This window comes from Peromyscus maniculatus, chromosome 12, assembly GCF_049852395.1.
Source record: "Peromyscus maniculatus bairdii isolate BWxNUB_F1_BW_parent chromosome 12, HU_Pman_BW_mat_3.1, whole genome shotgun sequence".
Classification (NCBI taxonomy): domain Eukaryota; kingdom Metazoa; phylum Chordata; class Mammalia; order Rodentia; family Cricetidae; genus Peromyscus; species Peromyscus maniculatus.
The window spans coordinates 16341664-16369410 of record NC_134863.1 but is presented as its reverse complement, the minus strand read 5'-3'; the positions used below and the strand labels follow the sequence as shown (position 1 = coordinate 16369410).

Genomic DNA, 27747 nt, shown 5'->3' with positions numbered 1-27747 from the left:
CCTTAGCGGATGTGTTGCTCAGCCTTGCAATGATTGCCACATTTATGCTCGTCTCAGAGTCAAGTGCGCTGTGTTTGTGGGAGAACGAACATCAGTTATCCCTGTTGACACAATAAGGGAGATGTAGTCCTGGGGGAATCTAGCCCAAAGTTACAATTGCTGCTTACAGTGAGCTTTCAGATATTTAGGTAAGATTCTAGTAAAGCACCAATGAAGACATTTTCTTGATTATGCTACTTTGGGGTTTAAAGTGGCCTAGCGAAGTTGCCATGCCTTTTGCTCGTTGTCGGCACAGTTAGGGTATCTTCCCCAGAGAATTTTAATCCCAAGGAAAAATGTCCCTGATGAGTCTCCCCACCTTAAAAGACGGAAGTGTGAATGCCACTGAAAACTGTCACTCCCTATTCTTACTTCAACTTCCAGCACTCAGGGAGAGGAGAACTTAGATTTCTAATTTTTGAATGGGGGATGAGAACTGCCAGTGTGGATGGAACTGCTTCCAATGTCAGGCTGTTTATTTTCAGGGGCCAGTGCTGTTTCTAGATTATTCTGGAAGAGAAGGCAGTAATGGGTCAGAACTGGCTAAACCTTTCGGTATTGCCAATTGTGCTGGATGACTAAGATCACCATTGCCTTAGAGGAAAGGCATGGTTCAGGAATGTCAGGATGTGTTTGTGGGTGGTCTTCCATAGAACCTAACCTATGCCATAAAGTCCTTTATCCTCCTAGTATCTCTTATTTCAGCTATAAAGTGAAATATATCCAGAAACTACTAGTAGTATAGTAGTTAGAATACTGAAACAAAACAAAACAAAAAAAAAAAAACCTTTATCATCAGAACAAACAACTTAAAATAGTTATGATGATATGATAATATAAAAGTCTTTCACAAACCTTGTTTGCTAAAAATATCGGGCATCATTTGAAGCTGTTATTACCCAGAAGCTATCTGACCAAACAAGACTTGGCGTGGGCCACTGGAGATGGTACTTTTCATAAAAGTATTGGCATATGAGGAGTTTGCATAGAACAATCTGTGTCCCTAAGCTGTTCCCTTCCCGTTCCATACACAGAGCTTCCAGCGTTCCTGAACTGCCAAAGCTAAGAGGATGCACTGCTAGGAGCTGTTTGGTTTGTTACATCCTGATTCCCTTTCCTAATTCTTAGGCAATGATGGCTTTGTATTTCCTAACTCAGTCTTGTTTGGCTTCTTTTTCCCAAAGCAGTTAAGTGTGGAGTTTGCATAGGATTTAAATGATAGGATCTAAGTAGGATCACAAAAACCAGTGACCAAGCAAGGCCATGAAATCTAGAAACAGACTCATCATGAACTCAATTCCATTTGTGTGAAGTTAATAAAAAATTATGACTCTAATTAGAAATAATTTAATTTCTGTTGATTTGGGTTCTGCAGAATGTATCAGAAAACATACTGCAGAATACTAAAAGGCGTAAGTAGGTACAATTAAAGGCTTTTAGGAAAACCTAGGTGATGCATCTGATAGAACTAAGGTACTCATGCAGTCAAACTCAAAGATTCACCTATGTATCATTTCACGCATGGAGCCCCTGTGGTGGAGAGAACGTAACGATGCACCCTGCAGGCGCGGAGTGAAATTCTGGGTTGTGGATGTGGCCCTGGTTGGGTTACTCACACTGAAGCCATGCATGAGAAAGTCGTACAACCGTTGGAAGGATGACAAAACCGAAGACTCACGGTCCACCACATGCTTGTTATATAAGGCTAGGGCGAGCGTGACAGACAGCTTTAAGACCGCATCAATTATTGCCATAGAAATATGAATACCCAGGAATGTTTCATCACCGCCCTCCTCCAAGCCTGTAGACTAAAGATAATAATCTTTCATTTGATGCCTAAAGAGCAACATCAAAGACTGTACAGCTCAAGAGGTAAAGACGGCCAAGCTCACACAAAGAGAACTCCAAACGGCAGGCTGCCAGCGCATTCTTCTTCCTCTACTCTCTTCTCCGAGAAAATGAAAACAAACATTTCCTGGAGGTTTGCAAAATCTAACTTGACCCGACAGGAGAAATGCATGGAATTTTGGTGAAATGAAAGGCAATGTTGCCTGAAAGTACTTATAGATCCCAGTAGACAAATGTTTATAATCATATAAAGTCATGGCCTCTTTATCAAAAACTCAAAAAAGAGTTATGTAGTAATAAGATGTGCATGGGAAGCAATGAGAAAGGCTTGCTTTCTCTGCTAGTGTAGTGCTTGAGTGTCTCCTGCTGCCTTACTGATGGGCGCCGTCCTGTGTCATGCTGTCTGTCCTTTCTCTGCTGGCATCACAGTGGCTCTTACCTTACTTTAACAGAGGGTCTTTTGGGTTGCTACTCCTGTGATAACTCTGCCACAGGTACGGTGTACCCTATCCTGGTTTCTCACTAATGTTTTACTCTGCAATGAGGCTATGACCACACGAGCCATCATAGCTAATGCTGGATTCTGTCTGGTTCCTTGGGGGTAGTTTCGGCATGCAGACCATCAGTTGGTACGTCCTTATTCAAAGGAGAGGAGGAAGCAGAGAAAATACACCGAGGTAGGGTGGGAATTAGCCTTGCCAGAAATTCCTCCTAGGATACTTGGCTCGACAGGTCTCTCAGGGCTCAGTTGCCTCATCTGCAAACTGGGAAGGGTAAATGAATCTGTCACACTCTATGAACTGTAGCGCGCCCATTCATCGGTGACTGAGGAGCTGCTGGCATGGAGTTTCACTGATTATACAAATCCTCTCACTGACAGCTGTGAGAAGAACTGGGCCTGTATTATCTGACTTCTGGGAAAATGGAACCTAAGGAGTCACTTGCTTTGGGAATCGGTAGCTAGAGAAGGCTCACTGTCCCTGAGATCTGTGCCATGACAATGGACAGAGCCAGAGGTCCCCTCTAGCTGGCAGGCTGAAGCGCTAACCCAGGAAATCCTCAGTAGTGTGTTACCATCACTGTTCTGGGGGTCACCTCAAGATCACAGATGGGGATGCGGGAGACTTCTCTGATGGACAAGGCTGAGTGCCACATCCGAACTACTGGGGTATTTAGCCAAGGGATGTCCAAGGAACTATGTTCACATAGTATGTACACATGAAGAATTCAAGGTCAGATGTAGACTAGAAAACCAAAATGCAACAAAACCTTAAATCCTCCAAAACTTAAAACCAAGCCAGCTCAACCAAGAAAACAACCAAACAGCCCCTGGAAATCTTCTATTAAAAACTAGGTTTGGTGAAGATGCAAATTCTATTTCCTGTTGCTACCATTTGTCATCATGTATCACATGACAACAGGACAGGCTACACACAAAGGGCAAAAACCAGTCCAATGGCAGGGGACCTTCAGACAGGACCAAATACTTGAGTCTACAGAAACAGCTGGATGGCTGTGAACATTTTTTAATGTAGGTTTATAGAAGATTTTGGTTTTAACAATGGGACATTGACATCATCTTTTCATGAGTAACATAAACCTTTAGTGAAACAGAGAAACATTTAATACTAATTGAAACAGTCCTTGGAAAACATGCTCACAAGAACATACTTCTCTCTTTCCAATGAGGAGAATCGAAACATCTAAGCAGCCTATATTAAAAACAGTAGGTAGTGTTGCAGGGGCATCCTTGCATGGGTATGTCAGACACCCTGCATCTTCTCGTGCTCTTGGGAATTTAATTCTTTATGGGTTGTGGTCATAGAAAAGATGAGAGAAAATGGATGAATTGGGGCTGGCGGGGAGTGTAGAGTGGCTGGATTTGTAAGTGAAGACATTTGGCTCAGTGGAACCGTTCATGAGAAAACTGCCAAGGCTCTAGCAACGCTTCAAGAGCATAGAAACATGTTCAAACGAGTTTTGCCTGCAGACAGAGGGACGTTAATTGCTTTCCCCAGATTCCCTTGAACCTTCTTGCATGCAGAAGCATAAAAATAGCCAAGCTGTGTACACTGCCTCTAGGATCCAGCCCTCCACCTGCAGAGAGGAATTCATGTTTCAAGCTTGTCTCTGCCACAGGTTTGCTTTGGAGCCTAATTACCAACTAAGTCTGATGACAAGGTAACTGGCTCCAGGGGCTTCTTGTTCCTACCAAACAAAACAAAAAACAAATTCCTGAAGCAAGTCCTGCCAGTTCCTCTGGGAACCCCAAGCCAGTGATGCAACTCCAAACTGGGGCTGCTTCCTTTCTTGTCTTCAGCAGATCCCTGGAGAGCCTGTCCCCATCAAAGCGGACCAGTTCCAACAAATATTTACTGACAAATGACTATTATTTTAATAATAATAATTTGCAATCATTTGTTGATTTACGGCCAACAAACATGCTCATAGATGCTATCTCACTTGATGGCCACAATTCCACGAGGAAAGTACACAAAACAGGGCTCATTAACTTATTTAAACAGATGAAAGTTTATATTGCTGGCAAGCAGTAAAATTGGATTATGAGATCTAGTGTTAGGGACCTGTTACATGCATTTTCCCAATCTTCCCTCCAAGAGGCAGCTCACCCCGGGTAGAAAGGTACTTGGGACAGCCTCAAGACAAAAGAATGAGGAGTCCTTCACTAGCCTATCTGTAAATCCAGGGTAAAACATACACTGCTTCTGTGTTATCAGAGCAATTCTGGACAACATGCAGATCTGTTTAACATAGAAATGACTGTCCTGTGGTAGCAACCTGCAACTGGAGGTGGTTCAGCAGAACCTTGAAAGATACCCATACAATATGCAGAAAACGATACAGGGAGTGCCTGGTCAGGTCAGTGGACATTCCCAACAGAGTTTGTTTAGAAATGGTCAAGAGCATTTTATTAGCTTTTGATACCGGCCTAAACTTATCTCACTGGCTTAAGATAATGTGGCTCTGTTATCTCATGACTTCCAAGGGTCTTTTGCTGTCTCATAGGTTCTGTCAAGGTGCTGGTGAGATGCATTTTTAAGATCTTCACACTACTGACACAATACATTTCCCTTCAAGTATACAACTCACAGCTGACACCTTTTGTTGGCTAAAGACTGAAGGCCATTTTTGGTTCAGAGCCCACTCACATCTTCTTGCCTGGTGGGTTTCTCTGTCTTCAGTCTGCTGAGGTAGACCCCTACGTAATGTAACATGCTCATGATGAAATCACATCCCAACTTTTATGTTCTAGTCACTGGAAACAAACACACGCTCACATTTAAGGAGAGTAGATATATAAAAGTCTAGTCACTAAGAAGAGCAGATCACTGTGGATTGCCTTAGAGCAATCCTCTATAACAACCAATGTAGGAAACTTGGAGGAAAAGGTCCTTAAAGTTGCAATTCCAGTCTCTCAGAATAAACACTATTTCTGTCCACTTACTGGAACCTCACCAAAATCTAGGAGATGACTATTTGTTACCATCTTTCTGAGATTCTCTTTAGATGACAAGCACTAGCAACATATATACAGATGATGGAGGCTTATTAGTCCTCAAGGTCCCCAGGAGTCATCTTTATGATATATGGGAAGAAACATGTAGCTTGATCTATTACCCAGTAGAGGGAGGCATTACTAATTCATCACAGAGGAAGAGAATGTACTGAGAATCGGAAGACATCAATTCTTACATGAACTTATTGTATGATCTTGGGTGAGTCATACCTAGAATATCACAATTCCTAATTTCAATCTAGAAAAATCCATAATAGTAGGGAATGTATCTGGCCTGGGTCACAATCCAATCTACACAGTGTGTATCTAACACCAAGAAGAGGAGTTAGGTGATAAGGCCCGTTGGGTTATCTCCTGTGAGATTCTCTATGTGGAAAGTATACCCTTGACAGATGAACGAGAAAGGGAATGTACCTACGTACCCAGAGACCAAAAATGTTATTTTCAAACCTGGCAGAGGAAACCAATCAGCCCTGGCCTCCAGGCCTAAGGGATTCAGGAATCTCTGGCAGTGCTTGGTACAAAACTGTTAGTAGGTATCTCTTTCATCTGCTTAATACTCTGAGTGCTGCTCCTTGAATTTATCCTCACATATGGCTGAGATCCTAGGAGTCTGTGCAGACCACTGTCCCAGAGTGCTCCAGTGTCTGTGGGGACAGACTGTTTATGTCCCTCAGTCCATTCTTGCCAACTCAGGCGAAGCTCTGGCTTCGCACTGTCTTCTGACAAATTCTTGTGCTTTCTGGGGAGCCTAACAGAATAACGGTGATGCTCATGGGTTATTATCTTTGTGATATAACTTCCATAAGTCTAGTAAGCATTTATTATACTCTATGAAACACCATAAGATTGACATTTCACAAAAACTCTAAATGATCTCATTATTTCCAATTACAAAAGGATAGTTAATTTGTAGAGCAACATCCAGTTCAGCAATAATTCAAGAAAACCATCAAATGTGACTAGGTTCCTGGAATACGTGATGCCCTTGGCCCATAATCCCAAGCTTCCTACCATTTAAAAGGTAAATTTATGGGGCACCCTTTAACATCCCTAAGCTGTGTAAGTGGATGCAGAGCTCTCTGGGATTGTCTCAGTATACTGGGAGTTTCTCAAAAAAAAACCTATTTTTCCTAGTACACTTCCTAGAAGGGACTACTGAAAATAGTATTTAGATGACAGGAACTATAAATATGCCTAATTTTTAACTACTTAAAATTTAACTATTTATTTAGACCTATAGGATTAAATAAAAATGAGTTCAGTTCTAGATTATCTGCCATCAATGTAACCCATTTTTCAGACCTAAAAATACTAAAGAGGTCTTGCTTTTGCAGCGTGAGGAAACTGTAAAACATCCATGTCTATCCTCCAAGGGAAGCCTGCCGACTATTTTACTGTCATGGGCCTTATTCATACCCCATCACTTTACACACGTTTTGTACTTTCTGGAATTATTTAGCATGTCTTTTAGTCATGAAACTATCCTGGTGGACAAGGAGGGCAAGGGCTGCTGTATTTTACAGATAAGGGGGCCGAGGCTTGAAGGCCCCCACTAACATCATCCCATGAGTGATCAGCACAGCTGGGTGGAGAACTCAGGCTACTGAACTCGGAGCACGAACCTTGCTGAGCCATCCCACCACTTCAGGGGACACGGACCATTTTTAAGTACATAGACTTGGACTTCCCACGTCACCTCTGAGCTGCTTTTCCGTGACAGCTTTATAGATCTAATTATCAGTGAAGTTTGTAACTGACGTGGAGGCTCAAAGGATCAGAGGCGAGAGTGTAATACTAGGCTTCACCTCGGAAACGTTCACGTAAAAGGATGCAATTGCTAGGGAATGTGCAGAGCTATGTGGAGAGGGACACAAACAGGATGATGTGTAAGCAGATCACAGCTACAGGGAATAAGGAGATCTGCAGTGAATGATCCGAGAAACTCCCATGAAGGGGCAGAGGGCAGGGTGAGCCAGTGGGATAGGACGGCCATTCTCTCAGAGATGTGGGAGTCATGCTGAGTAGGAGGGAGGGAGATCAGGTAAAGGAAATGGAGCCTCTGTTTAGAGGCACCACAAGAATGCTGAGGTTTAGAAGAGGGCTCTCCAAACCGCCATGCATAGAAAATTACTGTGCCCGGAAAAGAAATCCTCCAGCGTTTTCTGTGTGCACGCACTACAGAGGATACTGAGTCAAACGTGTTGTGGCTCTTGCTTTCAGCAGTTCACAGTCCAGGAGACAGAGACACAAGTAAACTTGTAGAAACTGTGAAAAATGGAACACAGCAGATGCAAGATTCGACGGTATACCTATAAACACACAACTATATAAATATAATCTTAGATGTAGTTTAACAGGTTAATAATGAAAACAAGCATTAAATGCTCATTGAACATGTTATCACTTCATCTAATCTGCATAACAACTCAAGGAGACATCAGTGTCCCTTAGGATTCTCGATGTACAAATGAAAAAGATGAGGGCAAGTGAGACGTGAGCCTTCCAGGCTGCTCGTGACTGGAAAGGATAGTGCCAGGATTTCAATTTTAGCAGAGACCCCGCCCCCCAGCCTATTTTCCCCTCCCACCCCCTATTTCCTCCTGAGTTAATACTAGATTCCAATATGCTATGCATACCACACGCCGACTATTTGCTTAGCATTTCCTCAGGAGACTGTAAGTTACGCGGTTTCCCTATAGTCCTCTCAACAACCAATCCGGTTGTTGAAAATGAGACACAGCAGGTGTTGATGACAGTTGCTGAGCAGAGCAGTCAAGGTTGTGGCCACTTCACCTTGTTGTGGAAAACTGGGGTCAGACGGAAACAGAGGAGGGCTGAGGTAGACTTGGGAAAGGCAGACAGAGGCAGGAGGATGGAAAAAGCTCTACAGACAAGGACTGGAAGGCAGGTGTTCAGGCAGCAGATGGCAGAAGGGGTTGTTTGCAGGTCAGTGAAGAAGAGGAGGAGGAATTTACAGGTCCACATTCCAGCAGCCTGGAACACACTACAAGCTCTGAATTCAACTCACACGATGCTGTTCCATTGTTAGGGAGAGGAATCTTCCCCAACCCTGCCACTACTCAGTCTATACCTGTTCTCCTATGCTGAGGCATGGGATTCTCCATCCCCCCTCCCCATTTTCAGACTCTTGGTGAGCCTTCAGTCCAACTGGCTTTCTGCACTTTTAACAGCTTGCCAGCCTGAGCAGGATTTCTCTGCTGGCTCCGATTCCTGCTCTTCGATACAGAATCGCCACGTGAAAGAAATGCCCATGTATCCCTCTTAAGCTGACGTTATTTTGTCTGAACTATTTACATTGGCAGACAAAAAACTCTATAGTGTCAAGTACTGTGCAGTGGGAGATTGCCCCCTGGGTTGTGTCTGGGCAATGGTATGTAAATATCACACGATTGTGATCTTACTTCAAAAGAGCATACTGGGCTGGTGGCAGTTCTGGGGTACCAGTCAGCTCTATTCCCCACTCGTGATGTGATCCAGCATACTATGTCTGAATCTTACTTGCCAACAAAGATGGTTTAGCTGAAGTACCTGATTTACTTTAAAGTTCATGCTGACTTTAATATTCAAATCTGTTAAAATTATTCAAATCCCCGAGATAATCAGACTCTTTTTTATTAGTTCTCAGCCAAGGGATCTGCCTGCACCCACATTCTACATTTGGTTTCTGCCATTTGTTCATCCTCCCACCCAGTAAGTGCTCTTCAGACAGATGTAGTGTGTAAGGAACTGTCCCAAGTCCAACCACAAAGGGGCAGGGCAGAAAAGACAACACCGTAAGATTAGGACAGAATTTTGACAGCCAGTATTAGATCTAAGACATCATCAACTACACAGCGAACAGCAAGGAGGTCAGGAAGTGATTGAGAATGACCTGAGAGGTAAAGAGAGTTGGGAGGAAGTTGACAAAAAGATTTTCTTTCAGCTGGGACAATCAAGGTACATGTTTTCAGAGGAAGAAGTGTTTAATTTGGGTCATAAAGAAGAGTCCATGTTGACATCAGTGGTGGTGATAAGGAGTTCCAGTCAAAGACAACGCAATGAATGTCAACTGCTGACGTGAAGGGAGTTGGGGCAAGCGGTTTAAAGCCAGATCACAATGGGCCTGGTATGCCAATCTAAGCTCTTTAGACAGGCCTTCTTAGATAAGAGCATTCTCCATCATACACTAAGCCACGTTCCTCTTTGTCCATACTCGTTCTGCCTATTAAAATTCTATCCTAAACTTGCCGAGAAGACCTTGAACTTGAGGGTGGCAGGATGTCTCTCTAAGTAAATCTTACCAGAGAGTATTGAATGTTTTCTTATCTGTCCTCATTTAAAGAAAATTTAAACGGGATTCACTTTTGTAAAAGAAAACACAATACTAAACAAACACCCGAAAGACCTTGGTGTTTAAGAGAGCATGAGTGGCGGACACTCTCTGGAGGCAGCCTGTCTACTGGAGCATCTGAGAGTGTCTGGAGTGGAGTGCGTTCTCCAGTCATTCCGCTGGCTGCTGCCCCGAGACAAAATAAATGACTGTCTATAGAGTACAAACTGTACGCTACATAGAGCAGCACATAAAGACCCACGGGAGGAGAGGGTGAGAGGAGAGCTGAGGGGGTGGAAGAGGAAGAAAGGCTAGGTATGATTATGTCACCAGGTATCCTTGGCAACCGGAAAACATCTTGTACATTCTGTCTGAGAGATCAGCAGCACATGGAAGAAAAATGTGCCTGCTTCTGTCAACATCAATAGCGTGGGAACAGGACATCTCTGAGCCTGAGTCAAGGTAGGGACAGAGATACCCAAGGCCCTTAAATAGAAGAACCCGGCAAGAAAATAATGTAAGTTGGAGCATGTGTGCGGTATGAATATTGAGAAGGGTATTGGTGGTGAAGAAGGCTTCCACAGCACAGACTTTCAGTAAAAGTACTGGGAAGCACTGAGCCTTGATGGTCACTAGTTCTGAAGGACACATACATTGATGTTAACTAGTTCTGAAGGTTAACTCTATGGTTCGTGACCCACTTACAAGGGAAAGACTCAACCCAAGTGGCTCACGAAGACACCTTGTCATCATACTCAGTTTGGCAGTCCATACGAGTCTGGGAGAAAGTATAATTGAGCTTTTATGTCTTTTCTCATGAAGATGCAGGAGGCATCTAGAAAAGATACCTACGGAGCCTTGAGTCCACAAAGGTTCAGCCGACTGCCTCTTTTTGTTAGTCTTTGCTACACATATTCCTCACAAAGCTCATAAAGGTTCCCGTCAGTTGCTGAAGAATTTGGGACACCTAATAACAACAACAACAACCATATTTAACTATTTGTTCCTCTGTCAGTGGCCAGTCACAGCTAACTTAAAATCAATACTTAAATAGCACTTATGATGTGCCAGAAACCTTTTCAAGTGACATATATGTATATGATCTGCTATGTAGTCATGTGTTTCCATATATAAATATATGCATGTATGCTCACTGGCGTACATGCATATGTAAATGTTTATATCCACACATACTAGAATTCCAATTTTATCCACATTCCAAGTCTGTTATAAGAATGCACACTATTCTTGTTTTAGGTAAGAGTACTAAAAAGTAATGAATGCCAAGACCAACCAACTCATTTACGGTAAGACTGCAATTTGAAAATAGCTGTCTGTGATGAAAAAAAACAAAAACATAAACCAGGAAATATTGCTGTGCAACAGAAAAAAAGTCCTTCCACCCACCTGTGAATAGGAAGTGTGAGCATGCATGCATGCATGTGTGCATGCACATGCCCAGGCTCCGAGAGAAAGACTGGGGCCTCTGCATCTATTCGGGGTGAAAAGCAGACTACGAAGGTAGCATAACAGTCCTAATCTATGAGTGTGTCCTGTCACTAGAACCAGACATGGTATTCCCAGTCAATACTCTGGCATACGATGATGTCACTCATCAAAGACGTCTACATAGACTGATGGGGAGCAAGGCACAAGCAGAACTGAGGAGTATTTTCTGCTGAGGAGGTAGCTGTTCCTGACCATGCAGGATGAATTTCTGCCAACCCATAATAGTAACATCATGCTTACGTGTTCCTTCTGCTCCCCATTCTCAACACCATTATCCCATTTTACTTTTCTTCTAAAGCTTAGTATGTCAATGTCATCTTTGCCTTTGACTGCTAATCTACGATGGCCACGTGAGGCTTCACTTTGGAACTTAGAAGAAGAAAGAGAAATGTGTCAAAGATGACACTGGACATATGGTACTTAAAAATAATTGTAATGAAATTTAGAAAAACTGTGTCCAGTGATTCCACATCTGTGGTGACATGCCTGCCATTTGACAGAAAATAGGCCCCCTCTTCTTGCATGCCAGGTCCACAGTACTACACATGCCCAAAGGGAAGACAAGAGTCTTTGATCATGGTACTATTCCAGAAGTTCACTGCCTACCTCAAGGAGAAACTTTCCAAACTCCAACCCTAGGCCTCTGGAAGAGGGGTTGGTCTTCCAGGTCAGTACCAATTTGAGTTCAGTTCTCTCCAACGACGAGGCCGTTCTTCAGCAATTTCCACTGGGGCATCCAGCAGCAACATATTGTTATGCAGGCGAAAGACAACTAAAGAGTTTAATTTTAAAAATTATTTGCTTCTATTGGTCTTACAGTTCAATAAACCACAATGTGACCAGTGGCCATTACACAAGAAGGTCCATTTCAAGATCCTCATTTCACTCCCATCAGGAGTCATCACATTTAAACTGGTTACCAAGCAGGTGCCTGCATTTTTAGAGACCATGGGTGCTACAGGGAAAACCCCGCTGCTTAAAATCACCCAGCTAGTCCTACAGCATCCAGAATTACAATATGGCCTTCTTGGTTCTACTCCTTCCACTTACATGCACATTTCTAAGATGACAGTGGGACACAAACAGACCCGTGAATCAAATCATGACCGCTAACTTTCTATTGCAGGATACTGACAAGTCAAATAACTTCAGAAATCCGCAACAGCGCGAGTCTCCTAGAGACCAGACAGACAGGCACTGGGTGGGGCAGCAAAGTTTTAGGCCCAGCAAATAACAGGCAGATTGAAAACATAATTTAGAACCCCATGTTAAAAATTATTAACAGCTCAATTTTTTGGACTCATAAAAATCATTCTAAAAAAAAAACAAATCCCATTAGAATCTTTAGCAAGCGACTACTACAATTTTACGCCATACTCCTGTGACCCTTGGGATTTCTTTCACTTCATTTGTTCATTGTCTTTTTATACTAAAGTGGTTATAGATTGTCATAAAATCTAAAAGTATTTTGGAGTCATGGGAATGCAAAAAAGCCTCAGCAAAACAAAACATTTTAATTTGTTTTACTTGTTCTTTTTTATTAACATTTACAACATAGTTGTTGTGTTTGTTTTTTCTTGCCCCCCCCCCCAATCTGTACCCAATAAAAAAATGTTTCCAAATTGGGATGCCAAGTTTCCATCCAAATACCATTTTGTTTAATATCCCTGGATGAACCCTCCCTAAAACAAAGATTTGCACTGCCGCTCAAGGGACTTCAGAGTTGAAAGAGTAAGATGAATTACACTGTGGCCTTCAGGGTCGACCACATATACCCTTCTTTAGGAGGAGACCTCCCAAAGGATGAAGGCCTGCTCAGCACAGTCCATGGTACCTTCTTGGGCACAAGGGGAAGTTTCTTATTGATCCTGAAGCCATTTATTTTTATCCACATTTTCCAGGAGAGATGGCAAATCTCACTTTCTATGTCCAATGACCTGGCTTGGTCTTCTGGGGTTTACAGATTGTCTGGGATTCCAAATAGGACTCTTGCAAAGAAGTGATTGAATCTTAAAGGTGCAAAGCAAGGCCATCTAGCCTGTGCCCAGCTTTCTGCAAGGGATGGTCCCCTCCCCAAACAGCTATTCTATACTACAAAGTTTACTATTTTCTATATTAAAAAAAGATAACAACAACAAAGGATGAAGGGACTTACTTTGGAGGATTTCATCCTGACACAGAAAGAATTTCTTGTACATATGGTACCCAATTTTAGATACAATGCAATCCTGGAAATTATATCATAAAGTAGATCACTAGACTGGAAAGCTGGGATGGCGCATGCTTCTTTCACTCACTCAACAAACATATGCCAAGTGCCCACTGTGTTCTAGGCATAATGACAAGTCTGCCCTATTCAAACAGCCTAAAAAATAATCCAAACTAGTAAAACCATAGGAAGAGAAATAAATGTTTATAAGGCTGTGCCAAATGAACAGGGCATCACCTGAGAAGAGAGCAGAGAACGTAATCACATTGCCCCCGAACCAAGACAGAAACGACCATTTCTGCCTTACTTTCTATGATTTGGATTTTAAATATCCCTTAATGACTCATGCAATAGAGGCTGAAGGTGGTTCACTGGTAAAGAGCACTGTCTGCCCTTGTAGAGAACCTGGGATTTGGTTCTCAGACCCCACACAGAAGTTCACAACTCCTTGTAACTTCAGTTCCAGGAGATCACGGACACTGGGCATATAAATGGCACACATACATGCAGGCACTCATGCATATACATAAAAGAAAGACAAATAATTATTAAGAAAAAAAGACTCATGTAGTAAGAGCTTAGCTCCCAGAGTGCACTATGGGGAGACTGTAGAACTTCTCTATTGCAGTCCACATATCACAGAAGGTAAGTCCCGAAGTGGATTATGGGGCCCTGCCCACATTTCACCCTCTTTTGCTTCATAAGATGAATGGGTTTGTTTCATCATATCATCTCACCATGACATGTTAGAATGGGCTTTCTCTACCAAATCAAAAAGCAATGGCTCAAGTTAACATGGGCTGGAATTATCAAGCTTACACCCTTACATCTCTATTAAGTGATGATCTGGGGCATCTTGTTATAGTGACTAACCACGTTATCCTATCATGACATGTTGGGAGGGCCTTTCCCACCAGATCAAAAACCAGTGGGCACAACTCCTTATGGACTGGACTTATCTATCAATGTACAGGCCACAAGTAACCTTTCATCTCTACTAAGTGATTATCCTTGACATCTAGTTTTAGTGGTTAACCTTCCTTCCATGCATATTGTGTCTACTAAAATCATGCCACCCTGGGATCAGGTAACCTAAATCCCCATGTGGTCCTAGAGCTACCATCCATGTGCTACTACCCTGTCACTCTTCCATCCCTTTCTCTCAGAGCTTGTGACAGATCTTGGTGACACTTCAGACATCTAAACCACGATTATTTCAAGTAGTCCAAGCAGACAGTTTCTACTTTTCATATGTGAGAAGAGAATGCTCATGTATCATCCCAATGTTCCTCTACCCCAAGAAGTCCCTGTCAACATTTCATGACTGGTCAGAAGTGGAAATGGACCTGATCATTTCAGGAAAACTTGGTCAGTTAGTTGTGGCCCTCCCTGACAGTCTACAGCTCTTTCTTATGGACTGGGGTTTCAGGAGCAGAGAAAAGAGCCATTTCTTCACAGGTCAGGGGAAAGGGGACACCAGGAACACCGTAAGGGCAACTCTTTGCTTTGTGTGGACAAAATTCAGCCGACAGAGGAACTAAGAAATCACCACTTATTCTCAAGGGAAGACATACACTATTTCCCCCAAAGTTGCCTAAGAGTATTTTCAATATGTAGCAATCAAGGATAGGTTAACTAATGATGCCATCGTGAGAAGAAATGTTACACTACTACTAAAATCCAGAAAATATGGATAAACATAAATCTATAAATGTATGAGTGAATATATAAACTTACATAACATATAAACAAATATATTTTGTATATATGAATATATGACTGTAATTTTATTTTTTAAAAATAAAAAAGATAGGGCTGGAGAGATGGTTAAGTGGTTCAGAACACTTGCTACTCTTCCAGAGGACCCAAGTTCAGTTCCCAGGGTCCACGTCACGTGGCTTGTCACCTATAACGCCAACTCCAGGGATTTTAACATCTTCTTTTGGTCTCTAAGGGCACCCACCCAAACGTGGCATACACAGACACAGACATGCACACATACACATACACACACACAAACACGCACACACACACACACACACAGATGCATGCACACACACGCATGCATGCATGCATGCACAGAAAACAATAAGTAAATAAAAATAAATAAATCTATGGGAAATAAAGAGGATGTGTTGGTTATTTATTTTAAAATGTTTATGATTCAAAGTATAAGATGAAATAACATATGACTTGAAATGTATTCTTTCAGAAATATCTGTAAAAGTTATGGCAATCATAATGGAGAACACTGGAAAAAATACATTTTGGTGTTGAAATTACCCAGAGAGCTTTGAAGAAAACTGATGTCACAGGCTTGATGTAGTGCCTGAGGATCATCTTTGAAAATGGCAAAACCTAAAGGTCAGAGCTACTTCATCAGAGTACGGTGAATCGACATGGGCATCCTGCTGGCCAAGACATGGAACTGCCGTGGAATTAAAAGCATGTTGAAGAAGCTTAGAAGTCGAGCAGCATGTGAAACAGCATTGGTGAGGCAGAAAAATTAGTAAGAGCTTCAGGGGAGGCTGGAGAGATGGGTCAGAGGTTCAAGCACTCTAGAGGACTCAGGTTCAATTCCCAGCACCCACATGGAGGCTCACAACTGTCGGTAACTCCAGTCCCACTGAAGTGAACACACTAGTAGTGCACAGACATACATGTAGACAAAACACTCATACACACATGGGAGCTACAGAGATCACTCTTCTGTCATGCCTGCACTGCTGAATGCTTCACAGTCCCTCGGGACATTGTTTTCAGATTTTGTCTGTTTTTTAAACAGAAATTTAGACTTCTCATAAAAACTAATGGAAAAGTGTTAAATTTTAATTTTGTGAAAACATCTAGAGTGACTGGTTTAGTGGTCTAGGTTCACGCCAGGGGAAGCTAAATTTACTTATAATAATAATAAAAGGATCTTTCAAAAATATGGGAAATAAAAAGTCTTTTTACTGAACTGCTATACACATGAAGGACAGAATTCAATCCTACCTTCAGGACTTTCTGATAGGGCAATTCTAGGGACCCCAGCTTGAGATCTGCTGGGGTGAGTGCATTAGTGAGGAAAGGCAAACACGCACAAAAAGTGTCATGGTTCACACTGGCAAGTGTGAACACAGGCTCCTCCGTTTATACCAGCCAGCACACGGCCTCACACAAACACAAGATGTGGGCACTTTGCTATTGCAAACTTCTAAAGTATATTTTATAAATATTTAACTTCAAATAATGTGATAACGTGTAATTTTCCATGTCTCCTCTGGCCTTTTATCTGTTGAATTCGCACACTTTATACACATGCACATGCAAATGTACTGGACAGCGAAGCGTCCCAGTCAGCATAATAATGAATTTCTAAGGGGAAATTTTTTGACCTTTAACACATAAGCAATGATTCACTGCTGACAGCACTTAATGTGATGGATTTAGAAATGTGATTACCACACTTCCTTGGGAGAATCTGCTCAAAACAAAACTAACCCTGTTACACAACAGTGAAGAGAAGTCCCGCCTCTTGCGGAGTTGCACATGTAGCTGAAATCACAATGCGCAACCTTCCGAGACCTTTCATCCACTGCAAGCAGAACACAGAAGTTTCCTTTTCCGATAAAATGCCTGAAGATCCCTGCCACCCAGTTTGATGTGCTCACAGCTTAGCTGCTGCAGACAGACTTGTAGTCATGCTGTGGCAGTGCTCTCAAATCTTCCCATTGAACTGGAGGAGAGTCCGCCACTCAAATCCCACTGCTAGCCGGGCCTGATCGGCTTCCTGTGTGTGTCTTCCTTTCATGCTCTGCATTCCTGCTCCACTGGTGGATTGCTACTACCTATACATCAATCTTCTCGACCTCCAAGTCTTCATTCAGGCTCCTTATCCTTGTCTCTTGCTCCCACTAACACCATCTGCCAAAGGCCCTGGTCAGTTTTAAGACCTGGCTTCTTCCGCCACAAAGCACTGGCAGTTACCTAGTTAGAACGAAAGCCTTCCTCATGCAATTTCTATATCCGCTATAATGCCCTCAAAACCAGCTTCTATTTTACAACTTTTAAAAATGGGTTTCCCATTGATGAATTTTCAGAGGGCCAGGCGTGCCACACAATAGGCTTTCAGGTACCTTAGAAAAGTGCATGTAATTTTAAGACCTTCCCAATCGAATGGCTAAAGAACAACACAGATGCAAACTCTCATAGGTTTTACACACACACACACACACACACAGAGAGAGACAGAGACAGAGACAGAGACAGAGACTGAAACTCCTTAGAGATAAGAAGAAAGACATCTTAAAATTAACAACAGTTAAAATTTCATCTGTATCTGAACATGGCAAATTATTTTTTTGCCCTTCCCAAAAGTCAACTGAACTGAATACAGACATAACCCTTCGGACTGGGAAGACAGCCGGCACGCAGCACTGTTAACGAGGAGCTGAGTGCTTCAAGGACAATATAATGTCCTTGTCTCTGCAAGGAAAGCTCTACCTTCACCTGTTGTCTGAAGAGAATAATTCTAAACAGAACAGTTTGCCCAAGGCACACTATTCCAAACAAAGTAGGGACTTAAATTCCAGGGCTGCAGGACACCTAACTCTTCCATCCCACTAAACTGCCTCTCACATAAACAAGGTCAACTATTTGCTGCAGATAGTAACTGATTCATATATATACATATATATATATATATATATATATATATATATATATATATATATATGGAAATATGAAACTCTGACAGTTGTTGGGAGGTTCAAGGGGCCAAATAACTAAAGGGAGAAAAGTAGCCATTGAAACTGCTATAGACACAGATGAAGACACATGGACCTGTAAGCTACTAAACAGGTTTCATATGCTATACCCATTATTATTCATTAGAAAACTATACTGAAAAAATTAAGGAACATTAGTTAAAAATCAGGAAATTGGATATTCAATAGAGTAGGCAATGAATCAGCTATGGTATTTTCAGCCAGTCACTCTGCTTGCCCGGCTGTCATCTGTGTTTGCTCAATACAGGGTTTGACAGCACTGACATTCTAAGTGTGAGGCTAACTAGTAGACCCAGGGGACCTCACTGGTTATGAAGAGCGATCACTCATGCCTGCGATGTTACTTCATGTGCATCAAATCATGATCTGTATCACTTTCCTAGAAATACCGATAGCTTACTGTAGAAAAAGACTTGTGAAATAAACAGGGGAGGTGATTCTCTTCCAGGCTTCCTGTCAAGCGAGTCTGGACACCGTCTCACACTATGGTAATGTTTCTTCGCTTCAGATCAGGTTTTTGGAATTTTAGTTTTAAGACAAACACATGATCTGGTTTTCCATTTTTGTCCTGTATACACAGCAACACTGCAGTCTTTTCAGACTCAAGCAGAACGCCTCTTACCACAGCCCACAGGAATGCCAACAGGGCTGGGTGTTGTTCTGGGGTAGGGAGTGGCAGTAGCAGCACACATACTTGTGGAAGAAGGTATGATATGCTTCAGGAGAAAGGATGTTCTGCCAGAGGCAGGAAGAAGGGGACACTTGGCCTCTTAATGGGAACGGCTGCAGAAGCGGCTCCAGCATGCTCTATTCACTTGAACCTCTCGATCCTACAGAGCTAAGTGCTCTAACAGCCCTTTAGGAATCTGGAGATGCATTTATGCATTCAAAGCTAGGCATTGGCTCCAACTATGTCTTGCTCAGAAGGGTTAACTGGCAGGTCATTACCAAATGCGCTGTGTAGTCTGTATGAAAACTTGATAAGGCTGCAGACCACCACACCTGCTGCCAGGAAGCAGAACTGCCCCAGTCTCCCTCTACTGTTCCTGCTTGGCTGCCCTTATCACATGCACTCCTGTTAGCTACAGTGAAGCGATGACCTGAAGAGGGCCCAGTGGCTCTAGAAATCCTGTGCTAGAAATTCCATGTAAAAAACATGCCTGCCTTTTGAAGGAGCCAGATTTCCCCTTCTCGACAATTTATAAACAAGTATTTCTATGCAAAAATCAAAAAGGGGTTCTTTCTTTTTTAAACAGGATACCAGGTTACCACTTGCTACTTAATCTCGAGGAAAATAAAAAGAAAAAAAAAAATCAACCTTTGTTGATGTTTCCGTTAACAATTCTTATTGTTTTGTAAACAATTTAAATTGCAATATTTTTGTATTCCTATCAAATGCTTAGTGCTATGATCCGGAGAATCATACAAAATATTTTTTTTTAAATAACAATCAGGAAAACAAATTAGTTATTTCATACAACTTGGTCTTCTTTCTCTCAACACTTCTAAGTTCTTTGTTCTACTTAGCAAGAGAATACAAACAATAATTTGTTTGGAACTCAGTCTGCATGGAAGAGTATTTCAGAAAAGACAAGAGGGGGCAGGAACAAGAGGTATAAGGCCCTGCTTCCCTAAGAAAATGGGCTTGACTCAATGTATTTGGAAGGAGATATAAGCTCTGTCCTAATTTAGGGAACAGGATTAGGAGAGCCTATTAGGAAAACTCCACAGAAGAACTCACGCAGGTATTTAATGTCAGGTGAGGGGAAAAGGCATCAACGAGTACCCAGGCAGCCTCTCCTAGTTATAGATTTCTGATTTCTCATCAATGATTTCATTTGGAAACAAGTTAACTGTGGCCAGCAATTTTACACGGGTTGAGAAGAAAGCATGAGACAAACAGAATGCTTGAGCGTGATTTACTTTCATTTTTCCTCTCTAAAATCTGCATGTGGATTCTCCCAGTAGAAGGAAAAGAAGACAAGCGACTTGTTGACACCAACACCCTCAGTGAAGAAAACTGCTTCCTCACCGCCTGCAGGAGCCTGCCTGCAGCCCAGTGTTGGCTGGAGGGAGGGAAGGCAGCTAGTCTACACTGAATAGTTGCCAGGGGAACAGCCAGCGTTTTATGACATTATGGTCAGATTAGAAGGAAATAGACTGACCCTGTAATAACGCCAGGAGAAGACCAGCTGCTTTGGAAAATTACAATGTTTATCCAGAATCTTCTTTGGAAACACATGCACCACAGCAGAAAGTCCAAATGGACACATATACCCATAAAACAATTGTTTTTAAATCAGCAAATCTTCCGTGTAGTTTCAGCCCATGTGTAAAAGTCAATTCCTGCTTCTTTTCTTAGAGGTGATTAGAATCCCATTACTTCATCTCATGCAGATATAATTCCAAGTTCAGGATGACATTATTTTAAACAACATCAAAAGGAAATGCGTCTAAGTTGAAGTGATTTAAAAACAAGCATACACCTGGTTTTATAGTACTCTGACCTCTCCCCACCCTCCCCCTCTCTCTCATACTCTGGGGAATAAAAACACAATCTGGACCATCTAATCATGCCTATATCATATAAGTTTCTTCATGCCCATGCCAGGCAGTTATCCAGGTGGCCAAGGAGCTGGCTTTAATAAAGGAGGATGAGGCTAGCTTTCAAATTAAATCCAAATGGCATAATAAAGCTTTCTTACCCACATGGTAAATAGGAGCACTGTATTGGGGGTACTAAGTCCTAGTCAATTCCAATGGGTAGGTACTTATTTGGTATCTGGATCTTTAGAGATGCTCTATTCACATCAGTGGTTATTAAGCTGCTATTCCATGTCAGTCACTGTGATGAGTGACATGAGCTTTCTCAGTTAATCACAATTACTCATTATTATTGTCTCCATTTTAGAGATAAGAGGACTGAGCCTTGGAAAGGATGAAGCAACTTGCCCAGGGATACCTAGTTTAGAGTAGGGCAATCTTTTGGACTCTGCCTCTAATTTATCAATATAGTATCTCTCAAGGCTGATAAAGCAACACATGGTTCATGTTCCTATGGTGGGCAAGAGATGAACCACACATTTGCTTGCACAGAGCTCATACTACAGGCTTCCTTAAGTGAATGTATGTAAGTGTGAGAGAGAGAGTGACAGGAAGTGACCTCATCCAGGTCTGAATGAGCACTGTAGTGCAAGAGAAGGAAGAATACTGTGTAGAACACCAACAGGAAGTTCTAACTCCACTTGACACGGAAGAAACTGCTTAATGCACTTGAAGGAAAATACATGGGATCCACATGAAGCGTTTGGATGGAATCTCGATTATTCAAACTGAACAAAAAAGCTCAAAACCCTCAGCTCCATTTCTATGTTAGAATGGACTGTAACAAGTTCAAAGGTATAAAAAAGAGAAGGAGATTTTATTCTATTCCTGGGTACCAATTTTCTAACATCTCTTTGTGAATTGAGCTAGTGTCTTGTAAATACTGAGAAAGCCAAGTTGTAAAATTTCTTCCAACTTGCTTCTTTATGTTTCTTCTTTGTCTCAGATACTGTCTTTGTGTTTCTTTGGGGAAACCTTCTCATTTTCTAAATGAGAGAGGTAAACCAGATGACCCCCAGATAATTGCTCTTTAACATATCCTAAACATGATATTGTGATTCACTGAGTAGGACAGATATTAAATGAATGTTCTGCCAACAAAATTCCCCTAGAAAAGAATTCTTCTATATAAGCTAGATTTGTTCAAGTAGGTACTGGAACTCCTCAATAGCATTCATTGTCTTTGTAAAGTATGGCAATTCCAAAAGAGCATGATAAGATGTTGTGTAGTATCTACTATTATTTAGCCAAGAACCAATAATGACCACAGAAAATATCTTAAAATTGACTGACACATAGTGTTTATCTATTAAGAGATTCATTAAGCATGAGTTAACGAATACATAAGTAATACAATTTTGTGCTTTGGGTTTACTGCTTGGTATAAAATTTTGTCATTACTAACTAGCTTTCTCATTCATGGTGACTAACTTTTAAAATATCAATTATATGGTAATAGCAATTGCCCTCATTTAACACATTATCAGTTAAGATCATACATGCAATATCTTCCGCACAATCTATGGTATAGAACAGAGCATGCATTAAGTGCTTTCACTGAGTAATGCAGGCAGGCATGTGTCATTGAAAAAAATGAATATTATTCTAGCTTAATAGCCTATGTACTTGCCAGTCTCCCTGGAGACTAACAGGTTTATGCACCTGAAAGTATCTGTAGGGTATAATTTCTATTATTCAAAGATCCTTTTTTTCCCTCTTTGGTAGAACCTCATGTACAGAGTACTCTGCCAATGGGCTACAACCTCAGCCCACAAAGGCCATTTTTGAATTCAGTTAATAAATTCATATGAATCAGAATGGCATGACTGTACAGCTATAAATGCTACCACATTCCTCGTGGGGACTGGCTTCAGAATACAGAACCCAAGAGAGAGCCTCTCACTGAGGCACTGGTAGATTCAGAAGCCACCTTTGGTTCATAATTACCAGGCTAGTTTCTATTTATTTGGGTCATTTCCCTTTCTCTTATTAAGGTGATCCTTTTAAAATAAGACACAAAAGGACAGTAAAGAAGTATAACCTTTTTTTTTTTTTTGCTTTAGATCTGAAATGACATGGAGCAAGCATTTGGGGAAACTGACGACAAGGGGCGGGGGAGAAGGAAAACCTGAAAGTAGAATAAGATTGTTTAGGGAAGAAGCAAAAGGACTTTGGGGGAAGGAAGAGAGGGGAAGGCAGGAAGGCTGTGACCAGGGCACATTCTGTGTCTGGTGATGATGGAGCAGGAAGACCCACTAACCTGTGCAATTAACATATGTTTATAATCCTAATAAAACAAGGGAAGTAAGATTTATTAGCTCTTCCAGAAAGCTGTGATACTATAGTTAGCTCTTTGGTGTGCAGTAGAAGTTTTAAAAGTTGTTTATGCATAAAGGGGAAAGTGCCACACTGGGATCAGTCCTTTTAATCATCTAATGTCCACATCTACAAAGATCACACTGATGCACTCGATCAGTGAAGACTTTGGAAAATATTTATTTGGTTTTTAAAAGATACTCTTTTGAAAATCTTCAATATGCACAAGAGAAGGGGAAAAATAAACACAGATGTGAAAGAAACAAATAGAATTGTGCTTTTCTGGGTCCTCCTTGTCAGTTTTGCAAATTCCTTCAAAGCATGCATTTAGATCTTTTCATGTTTGGATTACAATCATCAGTAAAACACTGGGTAAAGCCGACCAGTGCTATCATCGTGGAATTCTAGCACAGGCTAGAAGTCCGCTTCTGGAATTCTCTGGTTGCATGAAGAATACTGTCTGCCCACTGCTCTGTAAGCCAGAGGGAAAACAATAACCGGGATGCCCCTGCTTTCAGTCTCCTCGTCAGCACCCATATTTTCATTTGTACAACAGCATTGGACTTTTAATTTGGAGTGAAAATTTCAGACACAGTGATCCTTAAAGATGAGTGAGGGATGCTTAATGCATGGTTATTTATTCTAGGGCAAAAGAACCAGATATCAGTTGCTGTGGATATTGCTCTATATAAATAAAACACTGATGGCCAGTGACCCGGCAGGAAGTAGGTGCCCAGACAGGAAGTAGGTGGGACAAGGAGAGAGGAGAATTCTGGGAAGCGGAAGGCTGAGGGGGGAGACACTGCAGCCACCGCCAGGACAAGCAGCATGTAAAGACTCTGGTAAGCCACCAGCCACGTGGCAAGGTATAGATTTATAAAAATGTGTTAATTTAAGATAAAAGAACAGTTAACAAGAAGCCTGCCATGGCCATACAGTTTATAAATAATATAAGCATCTGAGTGATTATTTTATATGTGGATTGTGGGACTGCGGGGCTTGGTGGAAGCTGGAGAGAAGCCCTCCAGCAACATCAGTAATCACTATAAAACGCTAGACATTTTAGTCTTAAAAAACAAACAAACAAACAAACAAAAAAAACCAAAAAAAAAAATCATGGGCCTGAGTGTGTATTTGTGTATCACTTGCATGAAGACACTGGTAGAGGCCAGAAGAGGGCATCAGATCCTTGGGACCTGGAGTTACTGACTGATATGAGCCATCTGTTATGGGTTCTGTGAACTGAACTCAGGTCCTCTCCAAGAGCAAAACGTTTTCTTAACTGCTCAATCATTTCTCTAGCCTTTCCTACCCTTCATTCTTAAGAATGACTAAGTTCTATGAAATCTCTGTAATTACTCTGAGACAAAATTGCTGTGCGGTGATAACTATGATGGTGATGCTAAAGCTAATGTTTACTGATCACTTAGAAGATGCATGGCGTTTGCAGTGTGTCACTGTGGTTGGTGTTACCATTATACTTCTAAAGAAAGAAAAAGTGAGTTGTTTACCCAGCTGGGGAGCATTAGGTCAGACATCAAGAACACATTTCTAGATCCTGGTTCTTAGCTACCTTTCAGGCAGCTGTACTGAATATTGAATAACACTATCAATGTGCTTGTTTTTCTTTCTCTTCCTTCCTTGTTTTACTTTTTAGTGGCTGCATTCTCTCTTTTGAGCTTTTCAACAGACATGACCTCTTTCGCCTTTTGGTTCCTAAGTGCCTACTCTAATAACAGATTCTCAGCTAATCTTTGGCAGGGGCTACGACGCTATGGTGGGACAGCTTAAGAGATGTTCTACAGTCACGTGAGAAGGGTGTCCTGTCCTAGGAACTATATTTCATTTAAGTTTTGACATGAAATAATTTATCTTAGACTGGGAATACAGCTCTGTGTAGAGCACCTGCTTTGAATGTGTAAGCCCCTAGGACCAATCTCTAGCAGTACAAAATAAATAAACTCACACCAAAGTTATACATACAAAAGCCATATGTATTCTTCTACAGCTCACTGACTCTAGTTCATTATAACTTTGAGAAATATTGTCTGAGTGTGTATCAAAAGACACACACTTTTAGAAACATTCCTTGTAGCAATGGATCCAAGCCTACATACTGCAACTATTCTTTTGTGAGGGGTGTGTGTGTGTGTGTGTGTGTGTGTGTGTGTGTGTGTGTGTGACGTTTGAGCTAGAATGACTGGCTAGTGAGCCTTTGAGATGTAGCTCTCCTCTTCCCTGTATTGAGGTTATAGAGGCCTGCAACCACACATACAAGCTTTATGTGGGTGCCATGGATCTGAACTCAGGATCTCATGCTGGCACAGAATGAACTTTACTCAATGAGTGATTTACCCAGCCCTCATCACCCTCTTAACAAAATAAATGGAAATGTTATGGCATTTTTGTTTGAGATGGGGTCTGGCTGGCCTCAAATTTATTACGCTTCAGACTTCTTCTGATCCTCCTGTAATGTGCTAAAACACGATACTGAAGTGAAAATGAATGGCTTCTACATAAGATGGAGACAGATGAATGAACACAACTTATGCCAGACAGTTCGGAAACCCGCTACTTTATTCAAATCCTACGGAGGGCCAGGGCGGCACAGCTGAGTTTGAAGTACAGACCAATACCTCTGAGGGGAGAGAGGATGTATTTGCTTACAAGAGACAAATGCCTCTAAATGCCAGGCTATAGGAAAATGAGAAAGTTAACGAACATTGACGGAAGTCCATTGCAGAAGGCCGCCTTAGCACAACTCTGAGGAGACAGGACCCTCGTGCATTACAGATAAAACAGGCACTCAGGTTATACTCTTCATTACAGTCCCCACCCAATGCAATCCAACGGTGCCTGGCAGAGGGCAGGAACCTTGACAAAGCCTCTGCTGCCATGGGTGGTGAGAAGCTGGAAAACAGCAGTCACAGGGAAGGCTTAGAGCCACACACAGACCCTTCTACACGTCTTTCCCTTAGAACAAGAGTTGTAAGTCATGGGAAAGTTAATCCTTTGGCCCTAACACACCTGTGAGGTTCTCCTAGAGTCAGAGAGAGGGAACAAAAGCCATAATTAATCTGGAGGCAGGGGTGGAGTCACTGAAGAATGGCCCCCAAATCGAGGGTAAGGAGGGACAGGAAACACCCCTCCCCCCACAGACATCAAGCATGCAGTAACAGCAGCGCACAATGGGTGAGAGATGAGGGAATGTCAAGCACGGAGCATCTCGATTTTAAAGGGAGGCAGGTGAGAACATTCTAGCAGCAGAGCATGCCCTACTGTAAGGATAGGCTGCACTGGAGGTGTTGGGAAGCATGCACAATGCGTGCTGCACTGAGGGCAACTGAACCATAGCACCTCTCCCTCTCAAGATCCACTCTCACCAAGACGAAAACAATACCAGAAAGGGCTAACAGAGGAGAACACATGTCCAGCTCTAGGCATCAGAAATATTTGCCATGTACCTGTTTCCTAGATAAGGTATCTGGCCTTTCAATGGAGATTACAAGACATACAAGAAAGCAAACAATATAACAAACAAGAAAAAAAAAAAAAGTCGACTTAGAAAGACCACAGATGTTGGGACCTCAGAATAATAAATCAAAATAAGTATGATTAATGTTACAAGTTTTATAGAAATGGAAGAAAACACACATTATCATCAGAGACAGAGGCTCGGTCAAATCAGAGTATGTCTTATTATTGCTTCATGAGACTAAAATAGATATGCTAGAAAAGAAAAGCAGAGTCATAAAAAGACTATTTTCAATAGCTACGCAAGTTCCCACCATTCCTTTTACTTTAGATATGTAAACACATAGCAATTTGTGGGTTTGTCAGATCACAGCTGCAGATGAGAGCATGATGTAGACACTGCTCACCTCTGGTGAGGGCCTCATGGAAGATAGCATCATGAAAAAAAGAGACCATGAAGGAAGGTGACATGGTAAGAAAAGGAACAAGAAAAACAGGTGGTTTATTTGTTACTCTGTAAATCCAACGTTCAGTCTGTTGCCACATTCCTCCAGGTTGTAAAATCTCTTCTGATACTTCTACTACAGCCTGCTAGGAATGAATTCTGTCTTGCTTTGTTGGCTTCAAGGGACTCTAAATTCTCCTTCACTTTGGAAAATACTTCAAAAGATACCAAAGAGAAAAACAGAAAGGATGGAAAAGTAGAAAGAGCTAGGAAGGTAGTGAATTTTATCAAGTTCTATCAATAATGACATCAAATGTAAATCATCTAAGTGAACAAAACACCTTGTCAGAATGAATATGAAAGTAAGGCCTTGCTATTTTCCATCACCAAATAACTGATTTCAAATACAAAAATAACAATACACTAAAAACAAAAGATTGGGAGAAAATACCATGTTCACTAATCAAAGAAAACTAAATTAAGATCAGAGTCCAGTAAATGAGTATTTTTACAGTTGAAATGAGTATAATGTAATGCTAGACACCAAGAAAGCATAACCCATCCAAATGTGTATTCATTTAATAACAAGGCTTCAAAATTTACTAAAATAAACAAAAACCATATAACTAAAAGGCAAAGAATAATGAACTTACAGTTATAACC

General features: G+C 41.6%; 1 protein-coding gene and 1 long non-coding RNA gene across 26 annotated transcripts in view; one reads left to right on the top strand and one right to left on the bottom strand.

Moving 5' to 3' along the window:
• The window catches only part of Lpp (LIM domain containing preferred translocation partner in lipoma), a 602788-nt gene that overhangs the window by 26233 nt on the left and 548808 nt on the right, over positions 1-27747 (bottom strand). The gene's annotated exons all lie outside the window — the stretch shown is intronic.
• Positions 10065-23484, top strand: LOC143268099 (uncharacterized). Of its 2 annotated transcripts, XR_013043696.1 has the most exons (4): positions 10065-10220; positions 11016-11934; positions 15689-15968; positions 22913-23484. It is a non-coding gene; the product is annotated as an uncharacterized LOC143268099 (long non-coding RNA). The 2 variants fall into 2 exon arrangements; XR_013043695.1 differs by lacking the exon at positions 22913-23484 and having other exon boundaries at positions 10069-10220; positions 15689-16408.